This window comes from Pleurodeles waltl, chromosome 2_1 (assembly GCF_031143425.1).
Source record: "Pleurodeles waltl isolate 20211129_DDA chromosome 2_1, aPleWal1.hap1.20221129, whole genome shotgun sequence".
NCBI classification, from domain to species: domain Eukaryota; kingdom Metazoa; phylum Chordata; class Amphibia; order Caudata; family Salamandridae; genus Pleurodeles; species Pleurodeles waltl.
Window position 1 is genome coordinate 170,482,711 of NC_090438.1, and position 18,693 is coordinate 170,501,403.

Here is an 18,693-nt window from a genome sequence, read left to right on the forward strand (position 1 = left end):
ACACCGCCAAATGCAGCACAACTGGAACCTACCCAGCCCTGACCAGTAGTGGATGCCTACGAGCTAGGTAGCAGGATTATCCCTTCAGAACCCTAGACACTAGGGGACCTATGCTGCAATGTCAGGCCTGGCCTAGGGGCACCCACTGATGCACATCCCACATCCGGATACCACCCTACCATGCGTACGTTGTAATGATGCGCACTGTACTCGCCCCCTTGTGGCTGCTGTGATGCCCTCAAGCGCCCATCCAGCTCTGGATAGGCCACAGCCAGTATACGGGCCATCAGGCGGGTCAGGGTTCAATGGGATCCCTTCATCGTTGGGAGGCCATCCCGAGTGGGCCTCTGACGTCTTCCGTGATCCTCCCACCGTTTTCACCAGGGGTACTCCTCCTGCCATAGACCCACTAGGTCCGCACCTCCTTGGCAATGGCATGCCATATACCCTTCTATTAATGGGCGCTGACCTGCAGAGGCAATACACACAGGAAAATACCATTAGACAAACAGTGCTGCCTGTTACACATATGGCCCACCTGGCCGTTTCCATCACCATTCCCACACACATGGCCCAGCACACAACCTACACGCTGCCAAAAGGACATCCACCCACCCCCCCTTACACTCGGCCTTCACACACTACTCCATGCATTCATGCCACATGCATCGTGCTCACAGTGCACTCACCTGAAGGTCCATACTAGGGTAGGACCCCATCCACCAGTCTCTCCAACTCCTCCAAAGTGAAGGTTGGGGCCCTTTCCCCAGCCACACAGGCCATGGTAGGTTACAGACACAGGTCACAGCAGCACATGCAGTGTAGGTTCTCTCCTATGGAAGGTCAGGTAGCAAGTGAGGAATCAGATAGAAAATGCAAGTCATGTCCACAGCGGTGCATACCGTCACCACCGACGTAGATCACCACTGACCACTGGACCCCATAGGATCCAATGTTAACCAATGAGGAATTGCACAGCGGTTCCCAACCACCACCAGCAATGGCGCACAACGTCAACGGAATTATCTCACTTCTACCTGTCCCTACACACAGGACAGGCTGACGCCATTTCAGGGTGGGAGAGCAGGCCCTGGAATAATGCTGCATCACAGGAGATTTTAGCACATACTGGTCAAATCACAATGACCCATTACATGTTTACAGGATGCAAACTACTGTTGCAGCTCCATTGTTCAGTTTGTGACCCTTAGATTCCTACTGCTGCGGATGGAGATGGAGATATATCGCTGTGTACAGACACTGGAGGACAGGCACATTATCCTCACCTATAGACTTGACAGGGCCACAATCACAGAGCTGTGTGCCCAGTTGAAACCTGACCTGATCTGCTATCCGTCATCCCACTGGGATTCCCCCTCTTGTGCAAGTGCTATCAGTACTCAATTTCCTGGCAACTGGTTCTATCCAAGTGACAGTGGGCTTGGCAGCAGGAATGTCACAGCCAATGCTCTCAATAGTGCTAACAAGAGTGTTGTCTGCACTGATAAAAACACATGTGCAGCTACATTGTTTTCCCCCAGGTTGAGGATTTGGACACAGCGAAGGCCGAGTTTTATGCAATGGGACAGATCCCCAGCATAATCAGGGCAATTGATGGTACACATATTGCATTTGTCCCCCCACAGCAGAATGAACAGGTGTTCAGGAATAGTGAGAGTTTCCATTCCATGAATGTTCAGATGGTGTGCTTGGCGGACCAGTACATCTCCCATGTCAATGCTAAGTATCCTCGGTCTGTACATGATGCCTTTGTCCTAAGGAATAGCAGCATCCCACATGTGATTTCCCAACTACAGAAGCACAGGGTATGGCTAATAGGTGAGCCCTGGTTCCCACCCAGTAGATGTTGGTATATGGGTTTGGTGTGAGCCCTATAGGATAGTGTGTGGCTAAATGTTTTTCCTCAATATTTGAAGGTGACTCTTGTTACCCATACCTGTCATGGCTGCTGACCACTGTGAGGAATGCCAGGACAAGGGCAGAAGAACGTTATAATGAGGCACATGGGCAAACCAGAAGGATAATTGAAAGGACCTTTGCTCTCTTGAAGGCCAGTTCCGGTGCCTCCATCTAACAGGTGGATTACTGTGTTACTGACCAAGAAGGTCTGTCAGATAGTGGTGGCATGCAGCATGTTGCATATTCTGGCCCTCAGACGCCATGTCCCATTCCTGCAGGAGGAGGAGACTGGAGATGCCTGTTTGCCAGCAGTAGACCCTGTGGACAGTGAGGATGAGGCGGCAGCAGATGAGGATGAGGACAACAGAACATATGTGATCCAACAATAGGCACACAGGTAGGACAGTGTTACTTTGCATTTCAATGACTTTGGTTGTAATTTATGTGGCCATGGCCTGCTGATATTTTCCACTTTTAGGACCGCTTACTGTTCGATATGGCAAATAGCCAGATATCTGCTGTACCTGTGCTCCAAATAGTTTTGGCTCTACCCTGATGATTTCCTCCACCATGACCCTTAGCTCCTCCTCTGTGAAACGGGGTGTCTTTGTGGTGCCAATGGGTGTTGTATGATGTGTGTTGATGAGGATGTGTGGGGTAATGTGTTGGGGTGTGCGATGTGGAGTGTGCGAGTGGCATAAAGGTGTGAATAGTGTGTGTATGTAGTTTTGTCAGTGGTCTTGGTGTCCCTCTGCTGGCAATGCTTTGTAAACGTAAAGTGTTGTGGGTAATGTAGGTGTGTTTTATAGGGGTGTGGGTGTGGTGTGTGTATGTGTCAGGTGTGTGTTGTTTGAATTGTCCAATGTGGTGTTGTTTTGTATGTGTGTGTCCATATTGAGCGCAGCGATATGTACCACCAATGGGTTATCGCTGTTGAATATCCGGCGTGGTGATTCATGGGTCATAATGTGGTGGGCGTTCTTCTGTTGGCATAACGGTGTGGGTTTTGATACCGCCACTTTAGCACTGACCTTTGGTCTGGCGGATTTCTGTATGTGGCTGAATATTGATGGATCTGTGTGTGTGTGTCATAATATCGTAGACGGATATCCGCCTCTGCGGCGGTAAGTTGGCGGCTGTCAGCGTGGCAGTAAGTGGGATTTACCGCCAATGTCATAGTGAGGGCCTATGCTTGTGTTGGGTTAATGCTGTCCCTTCATTCTTTAGTCGCATATTGTTTGTTTAGCATGGAGTTGGACCCGTGTGCAGTGAAGAAGCCCCCACATTCCCTTCAGGACATTAGAGACGATGCCTGCCTCCCTTACATTCTATTCTCTGTCTTTTTTTTTAACATCATCTAGCAGGGCTGCCCCAGAAAATCATTGATTAAAAGTCTGCTAGGGCCAATCCCAAATTCTAGTGAGTTGCTACTTACTTCCAATGGGGGAGATAATATTTTGCTCAGCCACCAGGCTTGGATTGGAAGAGGTAACTACTAACTATTGCACCAAACAAAGGTAATGTGATATTGAGTGACTGTGAGTGATGATTGATATTTGTGGTGGCTGACAGTGGGGGAGGGAGTTCAACAAATTTGTAAACTTGATTCTGATGATTTTCAATGTTTGGGGGCTGATGGGTGATCATTTTCTCCTCAAAGTAATTGGTCTTTCAAACTTAGTGAAATGTACCTGCATGGTCCACTCCTTTTTTTCTGGTTCCTCAGACCAGACCAGTCACTTCAGTTACCAAACATAAATCTATACAAATTGTTCTACTTCTGTTTCTCTATGTGTTCCTCAACAAAGTGCACTTGACTACACAGGACTCCCTCTCTCACTTTGGGACTGGGACAGGGTGCCCCAGAATCAGGGGGAGGATGATGGAAGGACTCAGGGTGGGACTACCTCAACAGCTGGAAGGAGAAAGTTATTGGTTTCAAAGAGAAACCATGATGATAGCGAAGACTCTAAGGCCTAGTTCCCACTTAGCTCTGTAGACTGGGGAGAGGTGCGTTGTTGGGAAATGCTGCTGATTGTGTGTTTTCGGCATTGCTGGCTCAAGTGTAAAACTCCTTTTATGTTCTAACTCTGCCTCTGAGCCTTCTTGGTATACTCTTGACTCCTCATGAAGCTTACATTTCTTCATTTTGTCCTCCTCCTTTAGTCTATAAGACAGTTACTGTTTGTTTTAGTACGCAGGTCTTCTCCCAGCCCTCTCCTCCACAAACAAAACTTGGTGAAAGCTCAGGACTCCAGCTTACCTACCAGACAGGTTCAGCCGGGAGGCACCCAAGAGGGATGGACATTCCAAGAGGAATGGAGATGTACCGCCCAATCTGGCAATACAGTATCATTTTCCTTTTCACAATCATCATTTTTAGTACTCGGCCGGTTACCTTCAATCCTCCACAATTTGTATTTTTCAAATCTAGAAGACATGACATTCGGAGATATACTATCTTTGGTCTCTCTGGTGCAGAAAAAACTGTTTTCAATGCATTTAACTGAACTGGGTCATCCTTATCCCTTCATTGTTTCCTTCCACAACAGATTGATGATGGTGTGCCGTGCATCGCCCCAATGAATGTTGGTGTGGTTTGGTTTCATGTAGTGTTTGTCTTTGTCACACCTTTCCCCAAATTCTATTTTTTTTTCCTTTCATCAAGCCCCATAGCCCTCTTCCCCTGGGCTGTGTGATTTATTGAAGTGTGACGTAATTTTACACCATAAATGGATCACACACCTGCTGGGATGGATGTTACGAAAGTGGTACCAACCCACAGTATGACCTTCCATTACGTGAGCAATATTCCAAACCGGCCTCATCAACATCATCATTTGTGCCTTGTGTTATGTGTTGCAAAAATGCTTAACCTTGTCCAAACTCTCGTGACTCTCAGCCCACTTCTCCTGATTCCATGATTTCATTTTCTAAGATTAATTTTTTAATACTGGCTCCCCACCATTGCTCAGAAGAAGTTGCTATTGTTAGTTTTCATTATCATATCAGGTCTTCTTTGTTGTCTGTCAAATACTGGCATTGTGGTAGTCTGGTCTCAGTCCTCATAAAGTTATGATATAATAAGACCACTAACTCTCTGTTTTCTTTCAATCTAGCTGAAAGTGATGGATAACCCTTTGATTAATCCGGGAGTTAGAGTTTGCATAGGTGGGAGTGGCACCTTCAGTCTTACCTGTTAGCACGCTAGCCTGCTACTAATTCTACCCCTTTAAGATTCCACCTTGTAAAAAAACCCTGCAGTAAGAAGACTCCTGTTTATCTAATCAGGTAAGAGAATAACTGCGGATTTAAGTGAACTTGTTTAGTTCCTAATTAACTCCTACTGAAGAAGATATCAATGTGCATCCATGCTTTTGTAGGCAAAATTGGCAATGGCAATCATCCCCCAGTGGTCAATATAGTTGCACAGGGCAGTAGTGCAGGGGTATAAGTAAATGAGATACACTTTTTTTTAGCATATTTAGAAAACAGGCTACCATAAAAGACAGCAGTGCAAACTAAATCACCAAAATAACATTGGAGGCATAAAAAAGTAAAATAATCATCCCCTTTTTATTTTAAACAAATACAAACACCCATCCTTTCTACCCACAACAGGCCCATCCTTCTTCTCAAACAAATAGCCCCGTCCCAGAAAAGTCCAAAGTGAAGGCCGGTTCCAACTACCTACCCACCTTCTCCACCCACAACAAGTCACTCCTACCAAAACAAACAATTTGAAAAGGGCTTAGAAGAAGACATTGTCCATACGGATCTGGAGCTGGTCCAGACTCTGCTCTATGCTCCCTAGCTGGCTTTTAATGCAGCAGAGCAACTGCAGGGTACAAAACTGGAACTGCCTGTCTGAGCGGGGAGGGTGGCAGCACGGGCAGTCAGGTACCCTGACAGCTGGTGGCAGCAAAGTATTGGCCTGGAGGCTGGCACTTGGATGTAGCTGAGCTGGGCCCTGGATCTGAGGCAGCTATTTCACCCTCATGCTCCTCCAAGACCACCAGCCTCAGGTATTTGGGTCGCTATTTCCTGACTGGTTGGTGGTCGTCCAGTAGAAATAACTATATTGAAGAAAACAAAAATAAAAGAGACAAATTGCAACCAATGCTCTGCACAAACACTTTTTCCAAAGTAAGTTGTGGGTGGCACAGTAGCACTACATTGCTGGTGCTCTAGGGACATTGGAATTTGATGTGATTATGATTAGGAGAGTCACAGGGTCAACTTTATTTGTTTTCCCACACACGACTCACATAACAAATACTGACTGTCTGGTAGAAAATAACTAAGGTAGAATAACACCAGATTAAAAACAATGATGTTATTTTATTTTCTTTCAGAGGCTTTTCTTGTAACTAAACAGACACTTTTAGTGGAAAAATAAAAAATGAATTACCTCTCATTTATGAGAAAGGCATTGTGCCCTATGGGGTACAAGTTGTTGAGTAGTTTGCTACTGTCTGCAGCTAGTGCAGCTGCAGTGAACAATTATCTATCTTTAATTCCAGTGGCCCTGCTCTTCCCCAAATGCCTTTCACTTAGTTTCTACCCTGACTCCAAAGATGCAGATGAAAAAATAAGATATGTCATGTATAAAATGTGTATATAATATTTATCCTATCTGCTGTAAGTAGTCGGTGGGGAAAATAATGCACTACACTACAAGGAAAGGAACAGGCTATGTAAATTGTATTAGCACATTCATCACAGAGTATCCCTTATGCCAAACTTGAAATCAAATCGGGCACTTACTAGTCCCACTTTAGTCACTGGCCTCACCCACCACCACAAATTCTTTCCAACAAATTCATTCACTGGGCAGTAAGGAAAGGGAACTTGGCTTACTCTACTTCAGAGTAAGGCAGAGGGATTAGGCAGGTAGATAGAGCTTTTGCTACAGAATAGAGGAGGGTCAACAATTAACGATTCGTCATTTGCCAAAACTTTGGCTTATTCAGTCACTTTGTAGAAACACGTCTAAAGGGAAAAATCTGAACAGGTGTAAAATAAATCTGTTATGGGAAACCATTAAATTAATTTTGGAAACACTTCCGCAAGCCATAAAAATGTGGCACTTGACAAGAATGGTTTTTCAATTTGTTTGCTAGGCTGGGATAGAAGAACTTAGGAAAGAATAAAGAAGTGAAGTACCAGGAGATGACTGAGTAGGCAAAAGGAAAACAACACACCTTGTGTGTTTTGTTTGCAATGCAATGAACAGTTTGCAAATGCTGCATTAACTGAAGCAGACACACATTGCACAGTCAACACTACACACAAGAATTGAACCATACTGCACTTCTTCAGTCATGGGTGGCAAAATGCAAAAGGCAGGGAAGGAGTTAATGAATGATGATGATGGGTGGGATGCATATCTGCCTCGTTAAACAAATATAGGGAGTGAAGGAATTAGAACACAAATGGAAATACCCCACACTTTGAACCATAGCTTTGATAACCATATACCAAAAGGTAAGTTAAGTAGGTGAGCAGTATACCCCTCTACAGAAGAGCTCCTTTCTTTATTCATCCAAACAACTATTCAATCATCCTTTCATTCTTCCCACTATATGATTTATCCATAGCCACCATTATTTAAGCTTCACTTTCTCTAATCCAGCCTTTCACCAAAATTCACACTCCATTATCCATCATTTAATATCCATTATTCATCCTTTCTTTCAATCATCTTTTCACCCATTCATCTATTTACCTACTACTACTCACCCAAGCATCCTTTCACCCAATGTGATGCTATTAATTGTGTTTGACCAATGACTTTGTGTTTCACCACTGCGCATATTAGTTGCTTAAGGTTCACCAGTAGCAAATTATATGTTTTGTTCAGTTTAGCCGCCTATTGGCTTTGACATTGCATTAGCCATTACATTCTGTATTCTGCCTATTGGCTTTGACATGCTCTATTCAGTTTAGCTGCCTATTGGCTTTGACATGATATTATACATTACATTCTGTATTCAGCTTAGCTGCCTATTGGCTTTGACATGATATTAGACATTACATTTTGTATTCAGCTTAGCTGCCTATTGGCTTTGACATGATATTAAACATTACATTTGATATTTAGGTTAGCTGCCTATTGCCTTTAACGTGGAGTTAGGCATTGCAGTTGAAACATCGCAGATTTCTGTGTTCTTCCAAGCTGTGTTTTTCCACAAGATGAACCAAGCTGTTTTCTTCACACCAGACTAGACCTGATAAGAGAGAGTACATTTGGTGTTTTCCTTTCTGCTCAGGCTTGGGAAGAGGAAAAGTCTAGGAGATCTGGCCAGTCTCCAAAGGCTTGTGTAGTTTTCCCGAGTCTGAGAGGAGGGGCACGCTTTTGTAAAGCTGACTCTGGGCTACAGTGAGTTAGATTCGAATCTGCTTGACTTCAGGCTGGAACTAGGCGCCAGTTGCCAGTCTCCCGTTTGGGTAGATAATCTCTTTCTCGCAGTTGACCGGAGTCATCAACTTGCAGATTCCAGAAAGATGAAGCTGAGTTAGGCCCTGCCGCCTTGCTCAAACAGTGATGAATTTGATTTATATGCTTTGCTAATATATCTGCTGTGTACATTGCAACTGAGAAGTACTGTGATATATTTAGTTTTCATTGCTGCGACTACTTTTACTCTTTTGAACGTGTGCTTGAAGTCTATTAATTCGTCTCTCAAGAACTTGTGGGTGGGGAAGAATTAACAACAATAAAGGTCTTTGAACTCAGAATTGCATCCCAGAGAGGTTCTGTAAGCTCTGATACAACATAAGTAGGAAGGCAGAACACCCACCCACGATCCTTTCCTTTTGTTCATTTCACCCATTCTTTCTTTTAACCTTCTGTTCTTTCCCGTTTCCATCAAGCCATTATTTTAAGCACATATTATGTGTGCTTTTGCTGAGTTGCAGATGGAAGAGACCATAAGTAACCCAACCATCTCTGTAGCTGTAATGTGGGGGGTTCATGATCACAATGATATCCTTGTAGCAAGTGAGTAATAGTAATTGTCAATAAACAAGCAAACTTACCACCGCCCGTCCCTCATGCTGCTTCTCCCTCTGCTCCATCTGCTCCTGCAGGGGAACTTCAGCCAGCTCCACTGGTGTTAAATATGGCTAGAAAAAAACATTATATACTTTTTAGATGCGAGGTACACCTCTCCTTAATTTGTTACTTAAAAAAATGCAACCGAAATACATTGTTAAACTTCAGTTAGCACTGCAGTTTCTTCTATCAAAAGTATAATTCTGGGCATTTTGTTGATTAGATGAGATAGAAGAATTGAAAAAAGGAGACAGTATAAAAAAGTAAACAAGGCAAAACTAAAAGTAGTATAATAGTGGGCAAAGGTAAACGTTAGGTAAATAATAATAATAATAATAATAATAATAATATGAAATAAAAAGTCTTGCTGGGATGAGCAGAGCCCACAGTATTGGAGCTGGTGATCAGCGCCTCCCCAAGTCCTGTCGGACCCACCTCTGTGGTGCCCCTCTTCTTGCCCTTGGGTGCTGTTGTAAGAAATAAAGAAGATAACAAATAGGTTAGTGGTACAGTTAATCTCCACAAAATTATTATAACAAGGAAACTCAGTAACATTGTACTTATACAAAAGAGATACGCTTATGGTACTAGTATGACTATCGTTGAGATGGCTATACTCCTAAGATCACTATTCCAAATTTCCTTAACAATAACTACATTTGGAACTAATGCATTGTAATGAATGTTCTTTTTTTCTGTTCTCATTTCTCAAACCCCTTGATGAATCAACTCAGTCTCCCTTTTTTTAAATAAATGCATACAAGTACTACACATCACTGCGAAATTGCTTGGGACTGTACAAGCTAGATAAAAAAGGTCACAGAGAACTATAACTTACTGATATCACTAATCCTCTATGGTGACTGGAGGACAGAGGAGTATGCATTGCAATGGCTTCCTAAATAATTAGCCAAAGCGAGCACAGCTGATAATGATTAGGTAGCTCTGAGAACCTGCCTAGCTGAAACTGGATAACATAATAATATTCTTCACGTAAACTAAATGAAATTTACTTCTGAGTCGGATCAGCGTGCTATTTGGAAAAAAAGTTAGCATTGTAGAGCAAAAACACAGCAAATAATAGAATTAATACTCACCGAGTCTCGGAATCTCAATGCCTAGCAGGTCGAGCAGGTCCTGCTCGCAGTCGATGATATCTGACGGTGGTACATTAGATGCTGGGTGGTGTGTTGGATGTGGGTGGTGCATTGGACATACCAGTGCATCCTAGCCCAGCACGCAGGTGGGACCCACTATCAGGCCACCATCTGCTGCCAGGATGGAGGGGAGGTGGTGCTGCATGTAAAAAACCATTGCTGCCACCTCCTTCTTACTAAAGATAGGCCAAGGCTGCACCCCTTGGCGACGCCACATCCCACAAGGTAGGCAGCTGCTACTGGCTGTCTGGGAGGCCCTGCTGCTACTGCTTCCCTGTTTCCAGGTGTCGCCCTGCTCTGACATGGTGCTGGGTGGTGGGGTGAAGACAAAAAGAATCAAGAGAAGAAGGAAGGAAGAAATAAGGGGAAAATTCAAAATACAAAAAGTCACAAAAAACATGAAAAAGAGTTGGACTCAAAAATACAATAAGTAAAAATGAGGGGTCGATTAATTAGATGGGTGGAGGTTTAAAAAAATTAATTAGGGTGAAAAAATACAGACCCAGCATCATAAACAGAGTGAAAAAAAAGATGCATTGCCCATGCTATCCGCGTGATGCTGTTTACACTCGATTTTTAACACGAGAACGTACTTCGCATTGATTTTGACATAAAACGTCTTGTGAACATCCGTGAAAGGGAACTCCACCCGCCCGCTGAACTCTGCATAGCACAGCACAGTTCTTTTGCTACTTTACTGAGTTCTGCACAATATTATATTAGGATATTGTCTCCTTGCTAATGCACTAGCATCTTTAGACACAAATCTCTGAATAAACACATCTGGTGATTGCACTAAAGGTAGTTAACTAACATGTGGCAGTCTGCATCATTTCAGTCAGCTCACCCTTAGTAATATTCTCTTTTAATTTCCAACCTAAAATGTGTTAAATTAATCTTTGCAACTTATTAAATCTTTAAAAAGAAGCAAACCTTATGTATATTGTTTCCATTCACTGTCTGATTTAGAAGTAGCATTTTGCTTGGAATCATGCATGCTCTCAACAGGGTATCGGTGCTCTTAACCTACCAAAACGTAGTTGCGCATACACTTTTTCATTTATACTTTCTCTCCTATATGCATAACCTTGTTCTGCAAACAAATCAATAAATTGTGTACACTCTATGAATCTATGTTTTGCAATCAAGATTTTCATAAAATTATCTAGTTCTTGAAAATAAACGACACCAATCAGTTTCTTGAGAATAATAAAAAACTGATGGATCAGACCTGTCATCACTAGAAGGGGAACCTTCTACAAACATTTTTAGGGCTATTTATGGGTCCGGCAATGATCCTACTTTGTTTAATAATCTAAATCTTTAGGGCTATTGAAGGGATGAATGTAACGGTGTCCATAATGATGACAACAAAAGAGCTTCTGATGATGTTCTGCATTTAAATAGGAGTTCTTCCTATCAAATGGAGCAAACAAATTGAGATCACATATTAATTATTTAAAAGCATTTATGTTTCAGGGTTTTGAAAAATGGACAATAAGTCATCCAGTAAGACATTTAAAACAAAAGGCATTTGAATACTTTCTGCTCGACCCATAATTTGACAAGAAACTCTTTTAAACAACAAAGTCCAGCATGGGGTATATAGTGAGACAGAATTCATCTGTTACTACTGAACCACAGAAAGCAGTACTGTTTTGCCAGGAATATAGTTCCCATGTACCAATAACAACATTCTGCAAATCAGCATCAGCCTTGTAATCTACATCAAGAGATATATGATTTCGAGAGCAATACAGTTGTATGAACATGGTGGAAAAAGGTATCAGTCACACAACTAACATCAAAAAGAAGCCGCCTGTAGAGCTAGAAGACTAGAGGAATGATTATTTCTCTTTTGTTAAAGACCAGATCAAGTCATCATCCATATGATATTATTTCATGCACTGTATCATTTCAATTGATTTAGTTTTGCTTGGTGGTTTATAAATAATCACAGTTGTAGAGGTTGATAGCAGTACCAGGCTCACTCTTTGAAGTTAGCAGTTTTATCCCATTATTTGAGTTATCTTTTGATGTTGTGGTCAATTGGTTTACAGCTGGAGTAGTAGTCTCATAAGTCCCTTGAATGGGGTTGGAAATTTCAATGTGAATATACTTTTCTTTGGGTAATTTCTCCATAGTAAGGAAGGGAATGTGTTGATTTATTCTGGAGGAAACGTAGTTCAATGGTAATTCTGCTGAAAGGAATCAACTTCATGGTGTTTTTTGTTGTGATCAGTCTGTAACTTTTTTGTTCTTCCGTGCAGCAGTGCAGCACATTTATTGTTGAAGAGCCTTCTCCTTCAAGAACTAAAAAATGTGGTCTGCACAATAGTGCAAAGACTTGAGTGCCAAGGATTTCCTTCTGACCTAGCTCTCCCTCCTAGGTGAGCCACCCACAAGCAACTGTGATACCTTCATCTTTGTCAAAGACTGAGTCATGGTTCTCCACATTAAAGAATTTAATTCTACTTTCTTGAATAGTCTGCAACAAATATATGCTTGTCTCAACATGATATGCTTTGACTTGCAACACTGCCACCTTTCCAGGGAGGTCAGGGTCAGGTGCATGCATTGGGTCTCCAAAGAGTAATTCATATGAAGTCTGACCACCTAATACTCATCATGGAAAACTGTTTAGTGCTCTCTGAATTCCATAAGGCTAACTAGTCATGGCAATCAACAATTTACTATGACTTTGCTGGTGGTCAAGGCCTGTTTAAGCATACTGTTAGCTTATTCTACAATGCTGACTCAGAGCAGAATTACAGTGAATATATGATTCATACTGTGAGCAGGCATAACATTCATAAATGCAGTCTAAAACATGAGTCAACAGCAACTAGTACATGCTTATACTGATTGACACTCAAGATTGGTCAATATGATTGAGAAATTGTACCTCAAAAGGCTTATCGGAGATAGTAAAGGGAATAGTTTCTTGTTTCACAACAGTTCAATGTTTTTCTTGTTGGCAAATGTTGCACTGTTGCACATATTTTATGTGTTTTTGTAAATAAGGCCACCAGCAACATTGCAATCATATAATAATACTAACCACGAGCATGAGAAGAAACTATCCCCTCATTAGCAGCTCTGGCTAAGGGGCACGTTTGCTAAGCTATCACACAAAGCAGGGCAGCAAGCAAAGCTGCTGCATTGTGTTCCAGGAAAAAGTGAGAACTTAAATGTTCCATGCTTACAAAGATATGGAACATTTCTTCCCTCTTTTTGCACTAGCACACTGTGTGCAGCCTAGCACCAACTGAAGCACCCTTGCACCATAGTGCAAGGATGGCTACACTATAGGCACGGTGGTTGTTGTGTAGTAAGGGGTCTTCCTGCACAAAACAATCCTTAGAGGCATTTTATGATTTGTATGTGTGTAGCAGAATGCATCTCATATGGGAAAAGAGGCTAACATGGAGAAATAAACACGTCTCCTTGTTACGCCTCACTTGGGAAGCCATAGGATCTTGATGCATTTCCAGGTTTATAACTCTTTGTAAAACTGGGACTGCTACAAAATCAATGGGTGCTGAGCTGTGTTAAAGGGGAAGAGCAGAAAAGCTCCATATTTACAAAGGACATTTTACTTTCCTTCACTGGCACATTGTGTGTAGCTTTGTGCCAACAAAGGGCCCCTTGAACCAGAGTGCAATGTTCTTTGCTTACAGGCATTTATTTGTATACACTAAGGGAGACCTTCCTACACACAAACAATCATTAGAAAATGTTCTATGCCTCTGTGTGCAGCAGAATGCATCATGTGTGGAAAGAGAAAATAACAGAAAGAAATAAAGATATACTCCTTGATACACCTCACTTGGGCAAGCGTAGCATTTTGAAGCATTCCCAGGTTTACTACTTTTTGTAAATCTGGGAAGGCGCCACAATCCATGTGTGGATGCTTGGGAGCACCCATTCCCCCACCTGGGGATCACCTCCCAAGTTGAAATGTAATGTAACACAGTCCAAGCAGCTGCCTTGTTTTACCTTTCTTTACAAAGACACACAAACCAAGATAAATCAGTGTTTCTGTGACTTTGTCAGTATTACTGAAGCCTTTGCATGACACAAGGACAATGAAAAGGCTTCATAAGTATGGCCTACCTCCCCCAAAGTTGTTTACTTTTCAATGACTTCCTTTTTGAATTTTTGAATCTGGTTGAGCACCAGTGTGGTACAGCTGTATTGTTGCTTTGTATACACAGAATGCTGAATCTGACAGAATAAATCTGGGAACTGATGGAATCAGCATTCTGCAGCAGGGCATTTATTTCTGCTAGCTGTGCAGTGGAGTCATGCAAAACATTAATGTGCATGCGAAGCACTTTGATGTCACCATCTTCAAACACTCCCAGCACTCCAGCACAAGGCACAGAGTATTTCTGTTTAGTACTAACCATGGACTGTGCAGAGCCATCTAAAGAGAACACATACTAGTACTCATGTATGGATAATATATTGGGAATTTGTGGAATTTTCTTTGTTTATTTCAAAATTCCTTTGTGCTTAGTGTTAGATCAAATGCAAATTTGACATCAGTGACATTTATCGAAGTGGCCCACTGCACCCAAAAAAGAAGTAGTGAGCACAAAGGGTATGCTAGCTTTTGTTGTTGCTTCCAGTGTGGGTATAAGAGAAAGCCTTGATAGTAGTTGAGAATTTTCTAGGTAGGAGCAAATCAATCCTTAGCAAAGGAATATAAATGAGATCTGTATTCTATAAAAATCATCTGTCCACCCTTTTAGACTTCTTAACTGTTTTCAGAAGAGGTTGGAACAACCCTAATGACTCGATTTTTTTGTAGTCCTGTGTCTGTAAATATTGAGGCTCAGATTTGTTAACATTTGCCGCAGCTCACCAAGACAACTTGCTGTGTGGCGTCAAGTGGAGAGAGCCGGAATAAGTCATATTTGGTAAGACATGGTACATTCCTGATCTTTTTGCTCTGTCCTGTCTCATGCCAATAAAGGTACCCTTGCACCATGCTACAAAGGTACCTGCGCTACAGAGGCATTTTCCTCTTTTTATGTGTGCTGCAGAATGGATAAAGTAATAAAGAGGAAAAATACTCATATATCTCTTTTCTACACCTCTGCTGGATGACCTACCATTTTGAAACATTCCCATCTTTACTATTCTTACTAACTGCAGGAGTGCACCAAAGTCCATGGGTGGATGTGTGAGACCACCCTCACTCAGCCCATGGAATGCCTTCCTAATGTAGAGCAATACAAGGCAGCGACTTGCGTTGCCTGGCGTTACTCTAGATTTACAAGGCATGTACAGCCATGAAAGATGGCTTGCAATGGCTTAGTAAATATGACTTAAGGTCCTATGTGCCTTGCATCGCCTTGCATGATGCAAGGGTAACACAAGAAATTAGTAAATCTAGGCCTGAGTCTCCACAATGTCTACTTGCAATCCATGTAAGATAGCTGCATGTGTTTTCATCCAATTCTTTTTTTAAAAAGGAGCAATTAATGTTTATAAGGGCTTAACCTGCTCAGCATCATTGACAAATAATCTTGTCCAAAGTTTAAAAAAAACCTAATTAGGCATGTAACTTCCTTTATTACTTGGAGGTTGTTTATTACCACATGTCTGCTGGAAATCATTTGCCAATTCTTGACCATCACTGGACAGCTCATACTACCGAAAATCACATTAAGGTATGGACTTTTTGACTTTTTCAAATGTATTTTCTACCAATGTAACAACGCATATAGGGCCAGATGTATGTAAGTTTGGCTTTGCTATTTCCTAATAGGGAATCTTAAATGTAAATGTAAATTAGCACTTGTATAGCGCACTACTCACCCGTTAGGGTCTCAAGGTGCTGTACTCATACCGCTATGGAACCCTTCCTGGCTTTAGCCTGTGAGGCGCCCACTTCTGAGCACCCCCAGGGTGAAGCCAGGCATCCAAGCGCTGTTGGGGGCGTTGTGGAGATTAAGCAAGCTATTGCCCAGAGTTGGACCCATGAATTAGATTAGGCACCGAGACGAGAATTATCTGGTCAAGGGGAATTGAGCCCAAGACCTGCCGAAGCGGGACTTGAACCCTGGTCTTGAGCCAGATCTCTGCCTCAGGGTCTGCCGCTCTAACCATTGAGCCACACTACTCCTTACACCTACAGAGTAGGCAGTGATCAATGGGACCACAACATGCTCTGCAAAAATATTTTTGCTTTTATTCACAAAGGGGAAGGGGTCCCCTTCCCGTTTGCTAATGGGTTACCACCTAATTGAAGTTAGTGATAATTGCGATTGTTTTGAGACTGCATTCGTAGTCGCAAAACATTCTTACATCCCCCTGCGACTTCCTATGAAGAAGGGACACCCTTGGAACGCCCCTTCCTAATAGCAACTCACAAACCTATTTTGTGAGTCGGTAACAGGTTACTGACTAGCAGAATAGGATTGTTACTTGGGGAAAAAGCTTTCATATATCTGTCCGATAGTATTTATTTATTTGCAGTTTTATAAAGGATGAACAGAAACTCTGACAGTAAATTCAAAATATTAGTTGATTTGTTTCATGATATTTACCAAACAAAATAAATACTGTAGTACAGACACATGACCACTGAGTAAGGCATAGAAGAACTATTCTAATAGTGAGAATGACTGGAACATTAAGTGCCAGATTTAGAGTTTGGCAGACGGGTTACCCCATCACAAGCATGACAGACATCCTGTCCACCGTAGTACACTCTCCATAGGATATAATGTACTCGTAATATGGCGGACGGGATATCCGTTACATTTGTGACAGAGTAACAGCATCCGCTTAACTCTAAATCAGGCCCTAAATCTCTATGTTCTATCTGGAAGATTTTACACTGTGGAGAGTTCTAATTGATGGAGAAATGGAGTTCAAAATCCTTGGAGAAGTTCCAGAGCAGGACTGTTTTCCCGTCTTTTCATTCTTGATGGCCATAAATTATAGCAACATGGTATCCAAGTAGACATTAATATCTGTATATTGATTCACAATACACAGTACCACTTTGTGACTTATCTACCAGGATTTAGTTTTCTTGCATTATGTTTATTTTCCCCCATAAGCTCTGCATGAACCTTCAGAACATAATCAATTAAAAGTGCTTTAATTATGTTGGATGATGAGATTGTTGTGTCACATTGAATTTACAGCACAGCTTGAATTCTCACCAGGTACATGTATTAAAATCATTAAATGAAGTGGCAATGATAGTCACCTGCAGATCAGGAAACACAACTGTGTGTTGTTTACTAACGCACATTTGATCAGCTCTGTACATTGTAATTATTGTTGTTTCGGAAGGTGTAGATGCAAAGTAGACATGATCTGGTAAAACATGCAATGAATTACGTAGATTTAACACTGCCTTTTAAAAATGGAAGGCTTTTTATGGTTTGAGGACATAATAGAAATTGTGTTTTGGTAATTGGGACTCCCACTGATTTTAATGTTTGTAGAGCCAAAAGAAATAGTATTAATAAACGTAAACTCATTTTAACACAAAATTGACATGCAGTGTTATGAAAGAACATATGCATGAGAAAGCAGGCTTTAAGTACATTTGGCCTTTAAGGGATAGAAAAATACTGAGGTTGATTGCAGCCTGACATGTCTGTTCTATATGGATGCAATTTGGGCTTGACTGTTCTCATAGAGTACAAGGTCAAGACTGATTTACATATGGCTGGGTCCAAACAGGGGTGGCATGGTGACCAAAAGATTTGATAGATTAAACCCAGATCTGTGACGGGGGTGAAAGTTTGATTGGTTCGGGATTCCATCCATCATTTGTGTTTGTTTGCTTGTGTTGCCATAAGTGCACCGGGTATGCCCAGATGTGGGTCCCGGCTCACTATGCCACTGGAATCAAGTGAGCCTGGCTGATGAAAAGTGGTACCCTGAAACTGGTCCTAGGATTCTTGTTTCTGGCCCAGGTAGGACCTGGCCTTGCCGTTCAGGCAGGAATGTTCCCATGGAAAACAGGGTCAAGACTGTTTAGCATATGGTTGGGCTGTCGCATGGGCTCTCATTATCCTAAATGAGACTACTGGATTTCTAGGTAGCAGCATCGTTCACAGTGTGGGGGACTGAGTCTGACCCACTTGGAAGGACCTCTGTCACCCTAAATCCGGTTTTGCTCCGGCTAACTAGCAGTGCCTCATCTCTCCCAAGGAGAAGGGATGATTTGGCAGCCGAGCGCATGACATCTTTGGAACTTCTCAGGGAAGTCGTGGTCACTCAGATCCAAACCAGCTCTCTCATTTACAGTATGATCTCATATACAAATGACAAAGGCAGTTTAAGTTTTATATATTGTTTTAATAAAATGACTGCATTTTAGATATTAAGGCGTGAGCCGCAATAACCAGAACCATACAACACAGTAGGATTGAAATAGTCACGAGGAGAGTGAAACATAAGAATAACGCTATCATGGTGTTAACAATTTCTACTCTCTCTCAGCTAGTTCTATTTCGAGCACAGCATGTTAAGCTTCTAACTTGCCTTTCAGATTCCCTGGGAAGACATCAATCCTCATACCTG